General features: G+C 31.7%; 1 long non-coding RNA gene across 1 annotated transcript; it reads right to left on the bottom strand.

Annotated features, from left to right (window-relative positions):
• Positions 1-750: 750 nt before the first annotated feature.
• Positions 751-2,275, bottom strand: LOC121124371 (uncharacterized). Its single transcript, XR_005866294.2, has 2 exons — positions 1,565-2,275; positions 751-1,471 (listed from the first exon to the last, which is right to left on the bottom strand). It is a non-coding gene; the product is annotated as an uncharacterized lncRNA (long non-coding RNA).
• Positions 2,276-19,781: the final 17,506 nt, after the last annotated feature.

Raw genomic sequence — 19,781 nt, forward strand, 5'->3', positions numbered from 1 at the left:
CATCTCGATAAGAAAGTTCTACCTTGGTCCAGAGAAAAGTTTGGAGACAATTGTTTTCACTCAAGACGGAGCTACGTATCATAGCGCCGCTAAGACCCACGCCTTCCTGAGATACAGCTTTTCGAAGTTTTGTGTGCTACTCCTCAATGTCCAGTCTCCAGAGACTTTCATCAAGAAGGAGTGTACCAAGCTGGACTTTAAATTCATAGTAAAATTGTGCATGCGATTTAGGCCTAGTATTAAAGCAATTATTAAAGCTGAAGGATCACATATTCAATAAAAGTTGTCCAATCACTATTTTCTTATGATTTTGTTAAATAAATGTTCTCGGAATACCTCAGGTTTAAATCTTACACTTGAAAAATTGAAAAAAAGATAATGTGTATCACTGGATAAGATCAACGCAGTATATAAGTTGGAAAATACTATCTAAGTTTCCCATTGACATATCCAATTTGATTGAAAATGGCAAACAAATTTAATTTTGAGAGGACTAGTCCCATTTTCACTTTTTTGAAGTGAGCTATAATTATAAAAGCCCCATATGAACTGAATATTTGTCGCCTTTGTTCCAACAAACTCCTCTACATTAATTTTATTGATTTCAACAAAACAACATTGTTATTCATAAATCAGCAGGCATTCCATATACTTTCTTTGATGTATTAGGGTGGCCCTTCAAAATTAATGCTTTACTTTTTCTTATCTCAACCTTCCATTTGGTTCCCTCCATAACAAAACTTGACTATATTATTATTTTTTACTTGGACCAGAATTTGGGCGGTTTATTATCCTCAAGGTAAACACATAAAAGTAACAACACAATTATCTTACCAAAACCAATAACTAAACATTTAAAATAATTGAAATAAATGTATATTTAAAACAGCATAAGTGTTAAAATGCGGGAAAAAAGTAATATATAAATAGTTTATTATTTCAAATATACAATTTATAGTTAAACAAATTTCTATTAAGATTTTTTGACTTCCTGTCAATCGATAAAAGTTTAAAATTGATTGCCCAAATTTCAGCAAAATAATATTAGCTCTCGTTATATCCAATGACACGTAAATATCCCCCATATCAACAATTCCCAAATATTGTTTATGTATTATTCTTCCATTTTGTGAATAAGGAAACTTCTGGAATGAATTCAAAAAGCGTGACATTACCTCCTTTTTCCTCAAATAGCCTACAAATACTTGTACAGTTCATTTTCACCTTCATATTTGTAGGCAGCTACTATGTAATGAGCCTATAATTTACACAACATATTTAATTGGAAATCAGAGGTTGATGAATACGAATTCTCTAATTTTTTTCCCCTAATAACATCAGCTTACAATACCAACTTTGAATGTTAGTATAAATATGACAATTCCATTACTGGTTTAATAGTTTTGATATTCACTCCTTGTTAAATTACTTGCAATAATACCAAGCATTGTCCGGAGTAATTAGGCGCCGGCTAAAAGAAAAATAATGCTTTTATAATATAGAGCATAACTCCCCCAGAAATCCTCAGAGTTGCTCAAACGCTCAAAATTCCTCAAAAACTTACATTAATTCATATGTGTTCTGTCCTCAAGAACAAATTTTGGATGACTGATGAGTACTTTAATCTACAAAGCCTTCAAAAATAAAATAAAAACAAAATTCATTTTATAATACCAGCGTTTATATTTAATACAAATCTTAACATATATTGAAAATGCACATGAGTTATGACTTACTTATTTAAGATACTAATAACAAAAGCAAACAAACGCAGTTGTCTTTGTATACAGGCCTACAATATTTCATAAATAATACTACATTATTATTTCGTATATCAAAAATATATATATGATTTATATCAGGGAGCACTATATACGTTGCACCTAGTAAACAGGTTCGATGTTATATGCACAATTTTTGATTACTAAGACAATATTGTTTTTTCTGATATCAAAATATGTTTATGATTTACATGTGTGCGCTAATTCTTTCATTATTAAAGTGTTCGACGAATTAATTTATTTAACATGAAAGATGAGAGTCTCAGAGACATGTCTATTCAATATGGCAGCCCATGGTCTCCACTACCAACTCCAGCCTGGACCAGAACTTGCCACATGACTTGGCGATGAAGCTCTGATCGAGGTTGACTCAGGCATTCTTGAGGGCAGACTTCAGCTGGTCCTTGGACTTGTATTGGACTGGCGACAACATCCCCTTTAAACGCCCAAACATTGCAAAGTCAAGCGGCGAACAATCGGGGGAGTGAGGCGGCTTTTTTAAGCTTGTTGAGAAGAATTTCGACCTTGGAAGGTGTTTTTCCTTTTCTACAGGCTTGAGGGCTTGACGAGGGGTTCTCTTGTAGACCTTAAGGCCAATATTTTTCTTAACTAGCCGGTCCATGGTCCTTCTGCTGACGTTGAACTCCCTGGAGAGGCTGGTGACGGTTAGATCTTCTAGTCGCCTCAGGAGTCCCATTGGCTACCACGCTGTAAATGGTGGTGCGGCTGCAGTTTAGAACCTTGACAACTTCAGTGGGAGTTTTTCCCCTCGCGGAAAGTTCCAAAATTGCAACTCGACGTCTCTCCATATGCTGTTGTTTCACTGTTGCTATTTAGATTTTGCTGGAGTTTTGTTATAACTTGTCAAGATCCTTGCCTCGAAGTATAAGCCGGTTTCAACTCAATAAAATCACAAATATGTGCATGGCGTAAAATTTAAAGGAGTGCTCAGTTTTAGACGCGCACACCTGTGCATCGTGGAGGAGTATATACAATGCACATAGTGACATAAAAACAAACTTTGATGTATAATGGATAATGGACACTGCAGGCCTTTTTTGGACATGCACCCAAAATGTGTAGTCAAGGAAGTTGCCATCAGGGCTGCGGTGGGCCTAAAGTGTAAAAAAAATCAATAGAACTTAAAATAGTCTTGCAACTAAAGAGATGGTATTTTTCATTCCTTGTGTCAAAAGTGGCTTCTCCACCCTCAAAGCTCTTTACACCCACTCTTTGATAGATTTCTGAACATTCTGGTGTGAACCCCCGACATCTTTCGCATGGGCCTTCATGCACTTAAGTGGATTGGATTGGGTTGTATTATTGTATAATATATCGCAATATGAATTAATTTAAACCATAAAACCTTCATTAGTAAATGAATTAGCAAGTGTTCAGATTTCAATGGACCACCCACAATGGATTATTTTCACTATGAGAGCCAATTGAGAAGACGAAAGAATGATGATTTTTTAAATCTGCAATTAAGACCACCCTACTATGTTTATGTACTACATTTATCCCCTTGTCTACAATATATATACGTAGTTGTACATATTGTAGATATTTGGGATCATATCTGCCTCAACGAACTCTAATTCTCAGTTAAATTTATTGAAATGAGACCTCCAGATTCATGGTAGTTAGATTTTGATGTTTTATATCCATAAATCTGAAACAATTCCCCCTGCGTCTAAACCCCTAGTTCTATTCCCCTCTTTCTATTTGCAATCTTTGCTAACATTATCAGACCTATAAATCTCGTCTTATTAATAGATTCCCAGGAGGAATCTTTCATGAAATATCAGACACTCAAATATTTGAAAAAGTATTTGAATGATTTAAGACTCACATCAGTTAGTCTTTTAAACGGCTTTATAAATGTATCAAATCTAATCTGTGGATATTCTTACAAATGTAAGCATTCATGGTTATATAAATATAAATATACAAACATTTGCATCAAGAGACAAAAGTTTTGTCTTTATATATCTTAGTAGATGTTGTTATTAGTCTCCCCCTTTCATTCTTTTTTTTTATTTCCCTCAGTCCAATCTTTTTTAACATTCAAAGGCCTAAGAATTGATAGATCGGTCTTTCAGTCCCACAGTCCTAATTATACTTTTATTTTCTTCATTCATAGCTAAGATAGAAGAATATAAGAGCTAAGAAAATAATGAATTATAGCTAAAACTTATAATAATACGTACTAGTCAAATATCTGCAACAGGTATCTTGTCTCCTTAAAAGAGATTATGAACTATGATAAAACTATAGCAACTCCAATGACGTAGTTAGTTGTAACTACGCAAGTTCAGCCTTTTTAGTTTCTATAAAAGACCATAAGGACCGGTTCTAGGACTGACAAATTTTATTAGGACCAGACTGATGGGACTCCAGTGTTTTTCATTTTTTTAGACCTATACAATACTAGTTATTAAGTATAAGGGGTGTGGAGAGCAATTTTGTCGATGTATTACATTTAAGTGGTAGTACTGCGCATTGCTTAGAGTTATAAGGCGTCAATGAACAGACAAAGAGACATAGTACCTCTGTGTTAATAGTATACATGTATACTCTCTTCTTTTTTTGTTGTTTAATTTGACATGCTAAGCTCTAGCTACACACCCTCGTTGATAAAGCTATTTTATTGTCACCATATTTATTTTTCATGTTTTATACAGAATAGGGCCCAAAACTTATCGTAGCATGACGTGATTTTTATACAATCAAAAACAGACAACTAAAAAACAATTTGTCATATGTTTAAATATTATATTTATGTGTATTTTTTTTTTGTCAATATGTGTTCGTTCTCAAGCAATATCATATTACAGCTATGGACGATAAAGGTCTACACTGTCAAGATAGCAGATAGAAATGAATCCAAATTTGGATTTGAAGTATGAAAGTTACTCTGGGGCAGGATCAGGTTCTAAAAAACAACCTGTGCCATATTACGTAGCCTGCTATATATATTTCTGGCCTAAGGTACACTAAGTATTGGCAAGTGCAATATGACAATTCCTTCGGTAAGTTTGGCATTTTTGTAGCATAATCATACTCTAATGTTTTGACGTGCGGCCATCATTTGTGTTGTTTACAGCGACTTGAAAAATTTAATTTGGCAAAAAAATGGAATTAAGTCGTCAACATTTTCAAGCAATCATTTTTCACAACTTTCGACCTGGATTATCACGACAAGAGTGTATTGATGAACTTAAATCTTTGTATGGCGATGAAGCACCAGTCTATAGCATTGTGAAAAACTGGTTTAATGAATTCAATCGTGGCGACATTCGCTTAAAGACGAATTCCGTGAAGATCGTCCAAAAAAAGGCTGCTGTGCCAGAGAACATTGATGCCGTGCGTGAAGTGATAATGCAAGATCGTCATGTGGCATACTGTGAGATTGAGGCATCTTTGAGCATTTCTTCCACCAGCATACATTCGATATTGCAAATACACCTGGTCGTAAAAAGTTTTGTTCTTGTTGGATCCCACACAATTTGACAATTGGTCAAAAGAAGGCTCGTGTCGATTGTTGCAAAGAATGCTAAAAAATTATGCTCACAGTACTTCAAAAGACGTTTATAAGATCGTCACAGGTGATAAATCATGGATATATGCATATGAGCAGGAAACAAAACATTAATCGATGCACTTCGAAGGAATTGGTCGCCTATTTCTCCGGTAAAACTGGTCATTTGGCCACTGTTCCACTTGAGCATCGTAGGGCAGTCCATTCTGAGGGGTACATCACAATTTGTTTGCCGGAAGTCTTCGGAGAAATTCGAAAAACGAACAAGGGAAGACGAATCATTTTTCACCATGATCATTCTAGCTCTCACACATTGGCTCAAAACAGCGTCTTTTTGACTGGCCAAAACGTCGAATTGATGGGACCTCCACCGTACAGCCCTGACTTGGCATACAATGACTCTTTTTATTCCCGCACATCAAGAAAAAAAATGTGTGGTCAACGATTTTTGTCGTCAGAAGATGCTCTTGAAGAGTTTAAAAACCCTGTTTTGGAGGTGTCCCGATGGAGAGGAAAAAGAGCTTCGACAATTGGTTTGAGTGCATTCAAAAGTGTATAAATCATGCTGGAGAATACTTTGAAAAACAATACAACTATTTTTGATGATAACTAATCGCATTTTCCCCATTAAGCCAGAAATATAAATAGCAGCCTACGTAGTCATAATCATAAGAAAATATCGGCACATTAGCTTTGATAAAAATAGTTGTAGTAAAAAGTTTTTATCGATATTTTCGCTTTATTTTGACAACAAAATTAACATAGTTAGGATTATCCGATTTAGATGGTTCCAAAAGGTTTTCTGGCTATTCTTTAGTTCTTTGGCAATAGAATAAGTGTTCACATTAACATCATACTCGACGATTTCCATTATTTTATCAACATTTTTGACGTCCATATTACCAGAACAAAATCGTTGTAACAACAGATTTTTTTGTTGCATGGTATTTGGTCCATAGACAACATAATTTTTTTGCCCACTTGCTCCGCCTTTTCACTTTGGTCTTAGTGATACAGAATAATGTATCAAATCTCTGTTTTTTTTAGTTCCATTTTGAAACACCAAACAAAAAACTGTAAATGCACTATCAATAAATTTTACGCTTAACCTTTAAGCATACTTTAATTTTTTTTTGTGATGCAATGTATTAATTGTTAGATATATCCCGCTAAAGACATTTAGCCCAGAAATTTTTACTTAACCTAATATATGGGTAGAAACACCTTTGTGTGATACCAGCGTATAACATTTTTTATGAAACAACGTGGCTTAGCGGACATACGCTCTCGAGAAAATATTTTCTTGCACTAAGTGTGCTTTGGTTCAATTCATGGTCACTTCTAGAGAAATAAATATACATTATGTATTTGGACCTCAAAGACAATTCCTATATCAGATGGACTAATTATAAAACTATCATGTTAATTCATGACCAATTTAAGGACCATTAAAAAAAATGGGTTCCCAGGAAATGAGCAACTCTAATATGAACTACGCAATGTTTAATACAAGATTCTTTTCAACAAGCTATACAACAAAGTTTTTTTATGAATATACACAGAATACATCTCAATGTAAATATCTGTATTTCAATGGCAACAAGTACAGTTATCATATCGTTTGATTTTGTTATTTAGCACTTTTGAGCAAAAAAATGTTTTTGCAGCAAATTTGAACTCTGTTTTTTTTTTTTTTTAATGGTTGTTCAAAAAGATATTTTATAAATAAAGTAACAAGAATTGATCTACTCATCTCTCTTTTGTCTAAAATGAATTATATTATCACTGTACGTACTTAAATAATATTTACTTATGATCTATCTGTCTCCCATTTAAAAAACTGCTAAAAAAAAACCTTGATGGATCCATTATCGAGGAATGCCTAAAAATAAACAAATATTTTAAAATATGTACATATATTTAAACTGGTAGTTACTACAACCTTTGATTTGATTGCTTCAGTTAACCTGTAGGTATAACTGTTGGCTTGTGAAACCATAATCATAATAAATATTACATATTTTGTACATTGTTGCTAAAAGCCTTCAGTTTTGGGATGGGTTAAACCCACAAATATGATCATCTACTAGTGTTGATACTCAGTCGAGGCCGTTTTTTTTCAATTTGGTCTTAAGTGATTTTTAATAGCTCGATTCGGACCAATATTTCGGTAAAAATCGGGGTTTCATACTGTAAAACGAATATTTCGGTCTCATACGAGGGATCAAAATTATTATTTGTGCAATCAACGTCGTTAACCCTTTACGCCTGTTTGTAATTATTTCTTCATACTATAAAAACATAAAATTAATAAAGTAATTAGAAACATAACGTAGCTGGTATAAAAAGGTTTTGTTTATGTTTTAAGTTATTCAGAAAAACGCACCATTTTCAGTAAAAAACAGCTATTTTGGTGATGCATTTACATTTATTTCAGTTATCTTTGACATCCATTTCATTTTAGTGAATTGACAAAATTTATGGAAAGCTAAGTAGTTCTAAATAATCATGTACCTTTATGAAAGTATTCATTTTTGCAACTAAAATACATAATAAGGTGAGATTAAAATAAATAAAACATTTTTTATCAGTGGGACTTTTTAGTCAAATCTGTGGTACCAACTGGCAATTTTAACTTTTATCAATGCCAATTTTTCCTAACTGTTTTTTTTTTCTACAGTTTCATGTTTAAATAATTAAAAAAACTAACTTTTAGTTACATTTTAATTCTGGGCGCAAAGGGTAAATATTTACACTGTTTATATAGCAAAAAAGAGTTCAGAAACATAAGCTAAACATAACGTCATTAACCGTATATCAATAAAATCGTAAACTAAACTATCAAGTATTTTATTTTTGACCAATCTACATCAAATTTTTATGTATGGCCGATACAGATCGATACAACCAATAAAATCTCAGATCAGTCTAGGATTTTCAGAGCAAAATCCAATACTAGTAGAAACCATATATTAAAAAAACTGACTTCAATTCTATATAGTTTCACAATATATAAATCCTTTTTGACCATTAGTCCGGAAGTAGTTTATCTTTTAATAAATTACAAATAAGGCGTCCATTATTATTGTAGTATCAACCAAGGAGGGGAATAAAGCTATTCATATTCACTAAACAATTTTCCTTCCTAAAGGCACAGTTCAGGTCAAGTAATGACGTAAAAGTGTGGTATGGACCTTAATAGGACTATACAGGGTGTGCATGCTATCTTTACTGCGAAAATGAGTTTTTTCAAACGCAATTTTCTCTCCAACTAGTTTATTGATTAAAAGAATAAAAACAAATTCTGCAAGCTTGATATATTCTGATTTATGTGATATAATAAAATCACCTTCAACCTGAAAAAAAATCTGTATATGAGGCTAAAAGAGAGAGCAGGTCTTCATCAGTTAGTCCCTTGGCAATCCTGGAATTACTTTTTGATCCTACAAATAAGTTTTTCTTTGGTGTTGCAGGGGTTTGATCGGTTTGTTGTTCGATCACGTCCCACACAAACAAATCGATCAGTTTCAGATTCGGCGAGTTTGGAGGGCAAAAGTCCAGCGAGATGAAGTCGTCAAAATTGTCTTGGAGTCAATTGAGAATTTTTGGAGGTGTGGTGGAGTAAACCACCTTAAAATGCCTCAAATTCTCTCCTAAGCTTACGAATGAACATCTCACCGAGTCTTAGAGTTCCAATAACTGTTATATTGTCGCTCCCTTTACAGATTCAAAAAAGGGATCAGTGCCTTTTCTAAATTTTTGGGGAAACGAATTTGTCAATTGATTCCAGTTTTTCCAACTGGTTTAACTTTGAACAAGCTATCTAACAAAAAAATCAGCTGCCTAAATGCCCATGTTTGACCAAAAGAGTGAGTTAAAGTGGGGATATAAATAGCTAGTACATTTTGTGGATGGTGTGTAAACACAAAAGTAAGCTAGAATGGTTTTTCCAAAATTGAGTTTAGATTTAATTTTTATTACCAAATATTTTTTTTCATAATTCATAATAGTCACAATTAATCAATAAAACAATGACATATTTTATGAGAAAAGGCCCTATTGTGGCCTGTTTTTAGGGCCATAAATCAAATAAAAGAAACTAAACTATAGTTTAAATTCCTGTGTATCTTAATTATTTCCAAAATTATGAATATAGAGTCATTATAGAAATCAGATAAGTTTATAAAATTTTGTTTGTATACAAAAAAAATAATTGAGATTTTAACATTTGCAATATTCTTTTTATGGTGTGCGTCATGTGTAGTAGGTGCGGGCTGTTCTGATCCTTTAAACTTTTACAATATTTTTTATTTATTTGTATGTTTACCTTATTACCATTTATATTCATGGGCATCTTATAGGCCGAAAAATAAGGAAATATGTGAACTGTCTACAAGAAAGTAAGCTTTAAATTTTTATTAAAATTTCATGCAGATTTTAATTGTATTCTTCTACGAATTATCATCACTTTCTATAAACAAATTATACTTTTTTACCCTTTGAGCACGCCGCAAACTATACTTAAAGTAACCAAAACCGATAATTTTAGTAAAATAATAAAAAATTGTCTGATTTTATTAGAAAGGGGCCATAATAGGGCAAAAATTAGTTTGTTAAATGAACTAAAGTTTCTAAACAGAATGATATAATAATAATGATGTATCTTAACTCGTCCCACAAATTTGAATACAAAGCCAATAATTTACTCCAATATTTCTCTCAAATACGGGGCAGTATCTATATACTGTGCTGTGTCCGTCATTATTTAGAACTGAACAGTGCAGTTCCCCCAGTTCAGTCTTGGTTCGGTCTAGTTCAGTGTTATGTATCAGATCTAAAAAAATTATAAAGTTCCGTCTCTAATGACTTCAATAAATATGATCTATTATTCCTTTAATCAGTTGTAGTAATGACAGTCCTAAGGACCCTCAGGCTTAAAGACCGTCCCAAAGACTGAACTGAACAGGACATAATAAATAGGGATTGTTAGAACAATATATTTATATATCTAAGATAAAAAAATAAATTGAGATTTTCTCCTTTTCTTAATTTTGATTCAAGATTGTTTGTATGTAGACACACACCATATTAAAAAAATATTTTGTATAATCATAACTTTGTATATCATAATGCACCCTAAATATGTGGGTATTAAGTTGTTTCTCCAAAAGTGTAGCCCACATTCAAATTAAACTCTCGCTCTCTCTCTCTATCTCAAACTCAAAAAAGAAAAAAAAAACTTGCAAAATATATTATACTGATTCCTACATATTATTATTCTATTTATTATTACGATCTTTATCCGATAAATTTACGTCAATAAACATTCATTTACTCAGATACTGCTGGTAACACAAAAGGGAGCGATTAACTATAATGTATATATTATGCATTAGTGTGGCTCACATTACGTACTTTAAAAAAAAACCAAATGTTCATTTTCATTCTCTGACGCTCTCAATTGGTTCTATGAGTGAAAATATATTGTTATATATCTACAAATGGGCTCATTTCAGAGGTGGATACCTCTTTAAACTTTTGACTAAAATAATAAATTTATTATCTTTTGCTACGTTTTTATTTACCAGGCGAAATAAAACCTAGAATAATTTATAATTTAGCAATTACCATGAAGGGAAGATAAACGTGCACCAATTAAAGCTATGTTTTGTAGTTAAATTAATTGTAATAAAATTAATTTAATAAGAACGGAATATTGCTACTACAAAACTACTAAATTCACTTCTTGGAGTGCACAAATACAAATTCGTAAATAAATTTAAAGTATCATTTTCTCAATTTTTGCGTAAGCTAAAGTGTTCCAATTGGTCTTGTTTTCTAGCTAATTGTTTATATCAAAATATGAATTAATTTCAGTAATTCAACATTAATTCATTATTGAATTAGTAAAGGTTCAGATTTCAATGGACCAGTCTGTATATTATTAGGGAAATTTTTGTCTTTTAGCTGGCCCTTAATTACTCCGGGCAATGCCGGATAGTACCTGATAGTTACAAATATAGGACAAAACTTTTGACTGCATGGCCCACCATGCAACATGAATTAATGTCAAAAATATTTGGAGAGCAGAGTTTTGTTATGAGGTATACAAAATGGAGGGGTGGCAAATGTAAAAGTAAAAATTTGATTTTTAAGAGCCACTCTATTATGCATATACAACATGAAACAAGTTTTGCACTGTTTCTTTCTCATCCCTTTTCTACAAACATACACTCATACACAATCAGATGCTTAAACACTACATATTCAAATAGAATACACATTTATTGGAGGGATCTATTGATGGACTGATTTCTTTTTTATGGACGGCTACAAACACAACGTATTAAAGATGAAGACTTTATCTATCTCTCTTTAAACTCAAATAAATCAAAATGAAGTTTGTTATACACATATATAATTTATTATTTGATTTTATTCGTTTGTCTGTTGTGAACACAACATGGAATTCTCAAGATCCTTTGCTTGCATTCATTCATTTCCTACATACCTATATCGATGTTATATTTCCAGCATTTTGCATATATGATGAATATATGTATACCTCGAGCAATATATATAACCAGAAAAAACAGGAGATAATTAGTGAGACTACCAATTTGCACATTGATGTTGCATCTCCTTTCTATTCCCTGGTCATATCTGCATTTGCATGAAATTGATTTTCTTTTGTGGTTACTTGCCCTCCCATCTATTTAGATACATTGATCCTTAGTCTATGTAAAAATATCCAATTAAAAAGTTTGACTATCATACTATGTACCTATGATCATAGGACCTCTATAACAATCTTCTGATGCTATTTTACTTGTAACAACTAACTTGTATCTCAGAGTATAAATACTTGCTCATACTGAGGACCTAAAGGAAGGTCACTACTAGTAGTGATTAGTATTGAATCGGTCCTTATTTACGACTTAGGATCGCAGTATAGTCCAATCTCACTTTTCGGTTCTTTAAAAAAGGTAAATCATTTTTTCGTGACATCAAGAATTTTACTTTTTATTCTAATTCTTTTATAATTTTATTTAATGGTTTATAAGAAGTATTACAATCATCTAATTTAAGCCAAGTATGCCTTGTTCGTTTTAATGTGTTTTAACGAGAATCTAACTATATGAAGCCCTTGTCCCTATTGGCAAAAAACTGGGAGAAACAATTTTCACTGGCCTCTATTGAGGCTAAATTTATACTACCAAGCGTGTTTGGTATGGACAAGAGGATATAATATGGACTTAGTGACAGGTCTGGACTATAGGCTGGAGGTATAAGAACTCCCAATCCGATCTCCCGAAGCGTCATCAAAGATGTGTGAGGCCTGGCGTTGTCTTGATGAAAGACGATTCCTCACCAATTCACCAATACTGACCTCTTCTGTTCCATCCCCATATTTATACAGTAGAGGGCAGAATTGAGCGTTTGACCATAAGAGACCAGCTTATACTAGATTATTCCCCCAATCATACCAAACACACAGCAAAACATTCCTGGCAGTCAATCCTGACTTGGCCACGGTCTGGCCTCTTCTTTGGCTTTGCACCACAATGTATGTCACTTGATATGGACGAAAGTGATCCATTTTTCATCGCCAGTCAAAATTGGTAGCTTTTGACGCCATTTCCCATTCAAGAATTAATAATGTAAATATCGTGAATTTTTTTTCCTATGAGACCTCTATATTCGACACAAATGACAATTCATTCATGACTGAACCAGTCAATTGCAATACTGTCCAAAAAGCATTTGTAGTATACACTCATACCTTTACAAACCTTTATCGCATGATCTGATGTGACGAATAATAAACAAGGTAGATATACATAGTTAAATAAAAGACGGGAAATACGATGTTATTTTATCTCCACTTAATTTAAAAAAATAAATTATATAACTAAGTAAAAATATTACAAGTTCGTTTTATATTGCATTATAACAAATACATGAATATTTTTTTCAAGGTATGTGCAGTGGTTTTAAAACATATCTTGTGTTATTTGCTCTAATAAACCATCGATATTTGTAGGGAAAACCCGAAAGACTGTCAGTTAAAAGTTAAGTTAAATGTAGGGACCGGTTATTAGACTCGACCGGAATGAATAAATAAGGAGCAACACTACACTAACAGTAACAGGTTTCAAAAGTTTTGAAGATCCTGAAAGGATACTTAGTGATTTTAAGAGATGAAATCCTTAACTACATGGCATAAATTCAAATGGTAACGTGTTCATTAATTTAATAATCAAATTAAAAACTGATTTATTTGAGACTTTCTTCTGTAAACATTTTTTTTTAAATTTATATATTTATTGGGAGGTTGTCTAGATTTTTTGCCACGGTTCTAATATCGGTTCGAGCCAACTATTAAATAGATCCTCATAATGAAATGAATCAATTATTCCTCCAAAATTATTAAACATTTCATCTTTTAAAATTGAGGTAACATGAATGGGATTCATAATTACTTAATATTGCAAAATGAATCATCCGTAAATATATATTTATTATTTTTTTTGGCAAAATGTCTAATAAGCAATTAAGATTTCTGATAAAGTGTCCTAGTACTGTTTGTAAGAATACCAATATTATTTTCCCGATATTTCTGTACTTTTTTATTAAAGTATAACGAAAAATTTATTTAAGGATAATTTGTAATAACCTGCAGAGGCATCTGTTTGCATATGAAGTTCATTTGTATAACTAATTCTTTTTATAAATAATGCAATATTTGAAGAGGGAAACGTTTTATCATTTTTGAGCTGAAACTACTCAATAGTATGTTATTTCTGTATATAAAATTTATGCGTGTCAATAAATGAGAACGGGGGGGGAGGGATTCCAGCCTAGATAATATATATGGTTATAATGACTCAAAGCCAAAATCTAAACATAATGTAAGTTTATTTACATAAATATACATCTATTAAATCATTTCTATTTTATTATTTTATGGGTATTTATGATATATTAACATTTAAGGATTGTTAACTCCAATCAACTAATTTTGAAAGATTTTTTGAGGTTTATGAATGTTAAGGGAGTAAGAAATTATATGTCTAGTATATATTAAGAGGTATTATTAGAGTGAGATAAAATATGACCTGGCGTTAAGTAAAAATAGACTAAACTTAAAAATGATATCGTAAGCCTGACAATTTGAATTTTTATTTGAAGGAGAGTAGCTTAGCTGTCATGACCTTTTATTAAATTACAAAAGGAAGGAAATACATACAAATCTTACTCCGTATCTAACAAGGACATTGGCCGTAAGGTCACCGATGTCAATTCTGAATTGTACAACTGAAGAAAAAAAAAATTTAAACGCTCTTCATATTACTAAAGTGAAAAAATCACGCGAGTAAAGGTCATAGTTATACATTAATACGTATATTCTATGATCACAAGATATCATCATAGGTAGAGTTGAATGAAATAGGATCTTAACACGTGTAATTACTTGAAGGCAAGTTTGTGGGCAAGAATATACTCATTTTCCAAGGATGATATCATTTTTATTTAATTCTTGAGAAGGGAACATCAAAGTATAAATTAATAACCGATGAGGATTTACTCAAGTGTTATAAGTCTACGTCTTTGTGGCCTCAGAGTCAATTTGAGGATTATCATTGTAGTAGCTCCACCCTATATGTTCATTTCTACAAACGTAGTGGGATTTGTGTTTATTTCCTCTAGCTCATAGCTGCTCGCAGCTAATGTAATGAATCGTCATTAGATACCTCATCCCTCTTCACAGGTGCTTGTAGCTTTTATAATGAAACTTCACGTCAGCTAAGCTGTTTTTCTCCTAAACATTCTACAAATTGTATGAATTACCAAGTTTATTTTTGATAAATAATATTATGTGAATCTATGTTTATAAGTTTATAGCCATAGTCTGATTAGTTGAGTTGTATGAAATATGATATCGGTACATGTGATTTTTTTTTCTTGTTGGCCATATGAAAAGTGTATCTTTATTTTTAAAGGCCACCATAATTTTCTTTTCAAATATTCTAACTCTAAAGTATGTGTGCTCATCAAATACTGAGAGTAATACTCATGATTTGATGAGGAGTTGTATGTGAAAGTCCTTGTTGGACTCAAAGACGAATCGATGACCTTAAATGAATAAATTTCTGCCTATGTTCTTACTAGATATGGTATGTAATTTGTTTTTATGCTCTTCTCTGTTATAGCTGGACACAGCTAATCTAATGAAACAATAAACTGCTTTTTCTCAAAAAAAATATAACAAAATTCCAAACTGTCAAGCTTACATTTTCAATTTTCGGTTAATATTATTATTACATGAAGTAGGTCATATTTTATACAACTTTAATTAAGACTGGAGGGTAGGGGAGTAATTTCCCTTTCCAATGAGGGAAAACAATATCAATAATCCTGCAATTAATAAGTATATAGGCTGATAATTTACCACTTAATTTAGCAAAAACTAAGCAAAATTTGAGCAAAGAATATGGTAAAATTGGACCATATCTAAAAAACACTATAAGGAAATGTATTTTCCAAAAAATGATCATAAAAGAAATGTATTTCTTTAAAAAAATTATTATAAAAATATATTTTAACTAATGATCGTATCAAATATTCGGGGAAAATTGATTCTTTTCTACGCCTATGGGTATCATGAGCACCAAATTTCGATATATCACAAGTCAAGCCGTCTCAAAAGTTGTCTTTAATAAATAAGAGATCAAAAAATATTATAGCGGTTTTTTTAAATATTTAATTTAAATCTGTTAAAATATATTATAGATTAGTTTATATATAATTAAAAAAATGTGTATTATGTAGTAAAGAAACAATAATACATAGTTTTCTATTGATCATATGTAATCTTATTAAAGAAAATATTGACATATATGATTATATTTTTCATCTCATTACTAAAGTCAACAAAACCCATTGTTTGGTTGTCCATAGCCTGTCGAATAAGAAGAACAAAAAGGTGGGAGTATAAGTGTTTTGAGCTACACAATGGGTGTTTTCACTTTCCCATGATGTAGTTATGTAGATTGTACATATATTTTTATATTTAAAACTGCGTATGTACATAAGACTTAGTGATTGTCTGCTTAGAGAAACAAGTTGTTGCCTTGAATGTATCTCGTAACCTTTCTTCCAAAGAGGATTGGGTAATTTAAAAACCATGCAGTTATTTTTTTTTTATACCACCCCATGTGGACTTATGGGGTTCTTTCTTCAACCCCTACATGTATTTTATTTTAAGGCCCCCCCCCCCTTAAAATATTAATTTCTTCCATATTTCATTCAAAGATTTTTTCTTACAGAAAAAAATATTATAATTTATTTGAAACTGACCCTTTTTTAGATCTTCTTTTTATTTTTCTAAAAGTATTTCCATAAGTTTCTTTCTTTAATATTCTATTAAATGTTTCCCCCATGTTCCCTATGACCTCATCTATGCCATCTTGGCACTTTATTCAATTATACGTGGCTTTAAGTTAACCCTTCTTCCTCTAAAACGTGAATAGATGTGTTTTTCAGATGGATCACCTTCACCAAAGTGGCTGTATGATTTGTAAATTCCCGATGAGCCAATTTTTCCAATGCTATACTTATTTTTTTGTGAAATACATGAATGCCTAGAGAAAAAAAAGATATTTTTTGGTTATGTATACTCTTACTTAGTTGACACAGATTGTGTTTTTTTATGTCTGATTAACTGATGATTATAATTGAAAAGTCTCCAAAAAGTAGTGAAATATACTTTTGTATACTAAAGAAAATGTTTTTTACCTAAGTCAAACTAGGAGAATTGTTGTTCTGTCTTACCCCAAAAATAATCTTTAGTTATGTTGTTGTTCAATAATTGTTGGGAATTGTTCACAGCTAGCTAAGCAATATCTCATTATATTTCAAATACTCAACGTTTAGAATATTGATCAAAAGAATAGAAAGAGTACAGAAATAAATACACAGGTGACTTAAATACAGTATTCATAAATGTGTGTGAATGTGACTGCCTTAATAATGGACTGCTAACATAAAATTGATGGTATTTCCCAACCTTTCCTCCAAAAAGAAACAAAGAGAGAAAAAAGGCTCAAAATCAGTCGATAGTAAGGGATAATTTATACCACGTGGTTCCTTTTTCTTAATTAGAATCGCCCCTCCTCCCGATGTAGACCTAGCAGGTTCTTTTCTTCACCCCCTTACTAAAGACCATGTGGGTTTTTTTTACCCCCTCCCCCTATCAAATATCAAATTTTCCCATACTTCATTTGAATAATTTTTTATAAATGCAAATAATGATAGATTTAATCTTGAAACTGACCTATTTTAAGAATTGGCTAAACGTTCTATGACTTTTACAAAAACTAGATCTGTAGGTTTTTTTAAATATAAAATTATATTAAATATTTTGCGCATGTTCCCTATGACGTCCTTCATGCCTTTTTGGAAGGGGTGTTCGCAGGGGGAACTGGAGGGGTGTAACCTCCTCCCAAATCAAGGATTTTTTATTTTGATCGAGGAAAAAGTATCGATGAGTAAAAAAATAGTAAAACAGGAGAAATAAAATTAAGGCTTCCCAAAATATAATCGTGCAGCCGCCCTTGTCATTGCAAGATATTCAAGTCTGCGTGCTTTCAAGTTACTTCCTCTTCTCCTTCTACAACAAGGAATGATGAGGATTATCCCCAAAAAAATGCAGAAAAATTGCCTGCTAATAATGGAATATGGTATAACGAAATATTTGTGTGAGTAAGTTCACCCTAAGGAGAGGGGAATAATGTAACCAAAAGTAGAATTTTCATTGTTAAAACATATGTGGACACTCAACACCATAGCAAACTACAAATGACTTTTCTCAAAATTGAGTGTAGATGACATTTTTTTTCTTTTTGAAAAACTATCGTAAATTTCTATCAACAAATTTTTCTTACTAATACTTTGTAGACGCCACAAATTGTACTAATTAAAATAAACAAATTAATAATTATAACAAAAGAATGAGAAATTGATAATTATATTTGTAAGGCGATATCAGGGGCAATACTAATCTCATAAAATCAAATAGAAGTTCTAAACTAAAGCTAAAATTATTCAATATCCTAATTCAACTCACAAATTTGAATACAAACTCTATTATTGAAGCAAATATGTCTTTGAAATATTCAAATGTATGTTTATATGATCTAAAAAATTAACTGGGATTTTCTTCTTTTCAATATTGTGTTTAAAAATGTTTTAATGTTGACGGAACACATATGTAGGTACATATGAAATACATAAATACGTTATGTAAGTTTATCAAAATGAATATTTCTTTAGGGGAATGATTGACTTGAATATATATAAAGAAGTGAAAATTCTTTTGTATTTTAATTAATACTACAAATTTAATAAACTATAATAGATAAAATATATTTAGAAATATTGGGCTACGTGAAGGGCTCGACAGTCGTTAAAATTATCCAACAGGGCTAGTTAGTTATTTTATTTTTTGACTACCCTAGAATACTAAAAAAATATAAACCACTTATATATGGAGATATTTGATTTCCTTAGATTTGAAGGGAAACCCCATACAAAATGCATCTGTCCAATCAGAAACAAGGACACAAAGGGCTTGACAGAATATGTTAAATAGATCGGTTGCTTCTGGAATTAAAACTGTATTGCAGACATAAAATTTCAGTTTTGTTTAAAAACATTTCCAAACTACGCAGGAAGGGAAATATTGCTAGATTTGTGTTTAATAAATTATATTTTACTTAAAAATAATCCGTAATATTAGTTTTCAATATCCATTCGACGTATGAGGCGCTGTCAAATGGTAATGCTCATGATTTGAACCCAAAAGGCCCTTTTTATTTGCAGTATTTAAGGTAGTACATTACGTAGCAAAACGAACTAGATACAGGCCACCATACACCAGTCCGAGTTGTTTTTACCTGGCTGTATGTACTAGGTTGGTCTAAACTGTTTCATATCTATCAAAAATACAAAACCTTTTTTCTGAATTTATAATTTTCAGAACTCTAATTACTTCTCCCAGCAATGCTCCCATATTTATAATCCATTTTAATAGTACTCGGCGTTTTTTTCAGCAAAATTTATTGTTCACAAGACACTTTTTGTTTCAGAGTTCATCACTCTTTGTTGAATTTACTTAGACGCGTTAAATTTTATCACAACAAGGATATATACTTGAATATTTCTAAAGGGCACACATTGAAAAAAAAAATATTAAATACTTATTTTTACTTACTTAATTGCTGCCATTTTCACAAAAACACAAACGTCCATTCACTCAATCGACTTTTACATAATAATGCACGTCCAAAATGGCGGAACCTTTGGCGAGTAATTGTTAAAAGATGCTGAAAAGTCGTGACTACCTTTTTATTTACGTTGAGTTCCGACCCTTTTCAGACCACGTTCGTATATATTAA

Source organism: Lepeophtheirus salmonis, chromosome 9, assembly GCF_016086655.4.
Source record: "Lepeophtheirus salmonis chromosome 9, UVic_Lsal_1.4, whole genome shotgun sequence".
NCBI classification, from domain to species: Eukaryota; Metazoa; Arthropoda; class Copepoda; order Siphonostomatoida; family Caligidae; genus Lepeophtheirus; species Lepeophtheirus salmonis.